Raw genomic sequence first — 5,286 nt, 5'->3', positions numbered from 1 at the left:
GATCCAAGAAGAATGAAGTCCTTGACAGTTTCAATCTTTTCTCCGTTGATAAGAATGTTGTTTATTGGTCCAGTGGTGAGGATTTTTGTTTCCTTTACATTGAGATGCAATCCATACTGAAGGCTATGGTCTGTGATTAAATCTGCAAAGGACTCAATAATTTTCTAGAAACACAGAATAATAATGATAAATGCCTTGCTAGGGTCCGTATATACATTTTAATAGCGAAGATACTGTCAAACACTGTCTTCTAATTTTTATCTTCCATGGTTGTTTCAAATTTCATTCATGTAAAGGGATGAAAATAAAAATACATCTTGACATGTATTGATTTCCATCTGATAGAAAGCTAGACATTAGGTACTTGGATGTTTTAGGCACTGTAGGATAAATACTGGATTGCTAAGCATGTGGTTGGTGCTTCAAACCCACCATCCATTCCTCAGAAACCCTATACTGGCTTGTTGTGTGTCAGATCAGACTCAATAGCACTTAACAACAAAAATGATTCAAGAGATAGTTAAGCTGACATCTTTCTCAGGATTTCTCCCACTATTCTAGGATTCCTCTTTTAGCTTTCACAGTAGGTCTTGAAGTGTTATTCACATAATGATACCTTGTAAGTTAGATAGCTAAATACATAGATAAGTCTGTATCTAATATGTATTTATACATATGATTATATGTGCATATAGGAGTGCTGTAAGCACTGGACTGTGAACCACAAGTGTCCTTGTTTGAGCTGCTCCATGGGCAAAAGATGGAATTTCTCTTCCTCAATGATTTAAAAAACCTCAGAAACTCTATACTCGGTAGCTATGAGTCAGAACTAGCGCAAAGGCACTTAACAACAATAACCATACCTGCATATATATGTGTATGTGAATATATGGAGTCTTGGTGTAACTCTGTAAGATAAGCAGTTGACTGTTAACCACAAGGCAGGCAGTTCAAATTCATAGCTGCTTCTCTGAATCCCAATACAGAGTTGCTATGAGTCACAACTGACTCGTTGGCACTAAACAATATTTGTATATTTATATCTGTATCTATGTCTATACACACATAAAAGTATTTAAGCATTATAATTTGAATTTAAAATTTGCTATATTACTGATTATACTTTATAATGGAGTCCTAGGATGACACTGCAGAATAAGCATTGGACTGTTAACCACAAGTCAATGGTTCAAACCCACCAGCTGCTACTCTGAAACACTATACAGTTTCACTATTAGTTGAAACCCACTTGATGTCACACAATAACAACAACAAAATACTTCATAATTACTTACACACTATATGGTTTACTGAAAGCTTGGTATGACTTTATTTTCCTGTGAATTAAAATTTGATTATAATTTTTGAAATACATGATAAAATGATAAATATCTCAATAACATCTCATTTAAACCAGCATCAGTCTATTTCCTGTGGCAAGACTCCCTTTCTATTTTTTTTCAGCTCTCTTGATTTTATTTTCTTAGCCTTTAATTATGAATTAGGTGAAAGTTAACAGAGCAATCATCAGTTTTCTATATAACAAATCATGCACACTTCATTTTGCCTCATTGATAACAACTCCTCAATGTAACATCACTTATCCTACTTTCTGCCTGTATTTCCTTTTTCCATTCCTCCTTCACTTCTAAACTTTGTCTTTGGATAAATGTTATCCTTTTGATTTCAAATGGTTATTACTTTAAGGGATGCATATCTCAGTACTGTTATTTCCCCCCTTATAAGCCTGTCTGTTGTTTGACCATGGGGATGAATTCAGTTCTAGACCTGAAAGGTGACATAGTCTTTAGGTTTCTTTTTTTTATTTTTGAGTGTTTTATATCTGCTTGTCATTGTGGAGAAAGTACTTGTTCTCCTTACAGGAAAAGTAGTTGCTCTTAAATAAATTACAATATAAAGATAGAAAGGTATAAAATAAACTTACAAAGAAATAAATAATACAGGATATTGGTGAATTCTATAAAGGGTATCAACTTATGCAATGTGATGTTGTCTTATATATTGGAGGGTAGCAAATAAGGCAATCCAGCATATATCAACAGAAAACTGATGCTTAAGCTGAGATATAAAAATTAAATGGTAAACCTTTAAATGATTCACTGAAAGAATGTTTGAGGGTCAAAGAAAAAGACAAAAAGTAAAAATAATGTGGCCAGAATATAAAAAAGAGAACAATATTAGAGAGATAATTGGGGACCTGATCATATACTACTTTTAGTAAGGGATTTGCATTTTATTTTTTTAATTAATTGACAAAGCTGACTGGAGGGATTAATTGGTCATGTGATCAGAGAAGAAGGCAGATCAAAAGGTAAGACTACCTTTGTAAATGGAATAAGTTTTAAGATTCAGTGTATGTTGTGCATCATACAGCAACAAGGTGCAAAATGACCTGTAGATTCAACACACATAGTACCAAGCAATATAAAATGAGCATGTATTTACCTTACATTGTACAACGAATGTTCAAATACTGCTATTTGGCTTCAATAAGGCAAGCTTTATTAGAACATGCTATTTGTTTTTGGAATCTGAGTGTGGTGTTATATATTTTGTAATATAAACTGCCCTTAATTATGATAGGTCAATTAAAGCAACATACGTCTTATGATTATTATACATCCATATTTTTTAAATGTATTAAGAAAGCGATATACAAATGAAAAGAATATGTTTCCTTGGACAGAAGATAATAGCTATCATTGCCTCCTGAATAGCATTAGCTGTGAAAGTTTGTATTTCAAATCCATATTGGCTTTGGATCTTTTCCAAAACATGTCTAAATTTATCACATTGACTATCCTCATTATCCCATAACAACATGCAAAAGAGAGACCGTGTTTAAATTGCTCAGTGACAGATGACTGATCTCACTCCTGACACAATAATCTTTGACTTCATGGCCAGCTGTGGCATAGAAGACAAAAGTCAGCCAAGATAGTACCTATAGAAACTTGATTGACTTATTTGTTTTCTTTTTCTTTGTAAAAAAAATAACTTATAACACCATTTCATTAACATGCAAAGAATAGAGATGTATAAACAATAAAAAAGAAAAAAAAATACAATTTCACTATCACAGGGTCAAATATGACTCATAGCAACCCTACAGAACAGAGTCGAACTGCTCCATAGGGTTTCGGAGGCTGTAAATCTTCATGGAAGCACACTGTCACATCTCTTTCCCATGAGGCAATTGATGACTTTAAATTTCCAACTTTTTAGATAGCAGACCAATGATAAAACACTGTTCCACCAGGGCTCCTAGAATACGTAGGTGGTATGTATGAAGTCCTGTTGTAGTGCTGTGGGTTAATGAACTTGGTTTGAACAGTAAGGTAGGCAGTTCAAGCTCACCACTTGCCCCTTGGAAACTCTATAGAGGGTCGCTATGGCTCGACTCAACAGCTCTTAACAACAACAACAGTATATAAAGTAATTCATTGATAAAACAAGCTGCTGATTGAGTTAGGAAATAAGCTAAATTCTGGATATGCAGGAATTAACAAGACAAATATTTTGTAGTCTACCTTTCATATAATTATTCATTAATGTGCAGTTTGTCATATTGTGTGAGTTGCATGTTGCTGTGATGCTGGAAGCTATGCCACTGGTATTTCAAATACCAACAGATTCACCCATAGTGGCCAGGTTTCAATGGAGATTTCAGACTAAGACTTGAAAGAAGGACCTTATGTCCCACTTCTTAAAAAATTGGCCAGTGATAAAACATCATAAGTAGCAGTGAAACTTTGTCTGATACAGTGCCAGATATGAGCCTCAGGTTGGAAGACATTCAAAATACAACTGAAGAGGAGGCCCTTCTCAAATTAGAGCCAATTTCATGAGTTGGATGAAGTACAGCTTTTAGGACCATCATTTACTAATGTGGCACAAATCAAAATGAGAAGAAACAGCTGCAAACATCCATTAATAATCAGTACATGTCATGTATAAATTATGAGTCTGGGGAACTTGGAAGTTATCAAAAGTGAAATCAAGCATATAAAAGATCAATATCCAAGGCATTAGTTAGTAAAAATGGACTGATATTGGCCATTTTGAATCAGAAAATTATATGGTCCAATATACTAGGAATGACAAGTTGAAGAGGAATAGCATCACATACATCACAAAAAAGAAGATTTTAAGATTTATCCTGAAGGACAATGATCTCAGTTATAGGTTAATATCCACAAGTCTACAAGAATGACCATGAAGGCCTGGTGATGTTGTTAAGTGCTGCTAAGTTAGTTCCGACTCATAGAAACCATGTGTAGGGTTTCTAAAGAGCAGCTAGTGAGCTTGAGCTGAACTTGTGGTTCAAAGACAGTGTTTGAAGAAGGGCACCACACCAGGAGCCCTGGTAGTGTAGTGGATTATGAGCTGTACTGCAAACCTCTACATCAGCAGTTTAAATCTGCTAGTCTTTCTATGGGAGAAAGAGGAGGACTGGGCAGTGTTTCGATCTGATGTGAATAGAGTTGCTATGAGTCAGTACTGACTCAATGGCACCTAACAACAACTATATGTTGCTTTAATGTTTAACTGCAACTTCCATGAGTGTTTATTGTGAATCCAAGCAAAATGAAACCTTTGACAACTTCATTCTTTTCTCCCTTTATCATGATGTAATCCATTGTTCCAATTGTGAGGATTATTTTTACTTTACATTGAGGAGCAATTCATACTGAATACTGTAGTCTTTTATCTTCATCAGCAAGTATTTTAAGTCCTTTTTGTTTCCACAAGTAAACTTGTGTCATATGTGTATCACAGATTGATAATGAGTGTTCCTCTCATCTGGATGCCATGTTATTCTCATAATACAGTTTCTCAAATTAATTTCTTAACATACAGATTGAATAAGTAGGGTGAATGAATACAGCCTTGGTGCACACCTTTCCTGATTTTAAACAATTCAGTGTCCCCTTGTTCTGTTTGAAAGACTGCCTCTTGGTCTACATGTTGTTGTTGTTGTTGTTGTCAGGTTCCATCGAGTAGGAACCAACTCATAGTGGACCCATGCACAGCAGAACGAAACAATGACCGATCCTGGACCAACCTTACCACCGCTGCCACACTTGACGCCATCAATGATGCCACCGGGCTGATCCATCTCGTTGGGGGTCTTCCTCTTTTTCGCTGACCCTCCATCTTACCCAGCATGATATCCTTCTCCAGTGATTGTTCCCTCCTGACAATATGTACAAAGTATGAGAGACGAAGCTTAGCCATCCTGGCCTCCAAGGAGCACTCTGGCTG

This window comes from Chrysochloris asiatica, unplaced genomic scaffold, assembly GCF_000296735.1.
Source record: "Chrysochloris asiatica unplaced genomic scaffold, ChrAsi1.0 scaffold00196, whole genome shotgun sequence".
NCBI classification, from domain to species: Eukaryota; Metazoa; Chordata; class Mammalia; order Afrosoricida; family Chrysochloridae; genus Chrysochloris; species Chrysochloris asiatica.
This window is presented reverse-complemented; position numbering follows the sequence as displayed.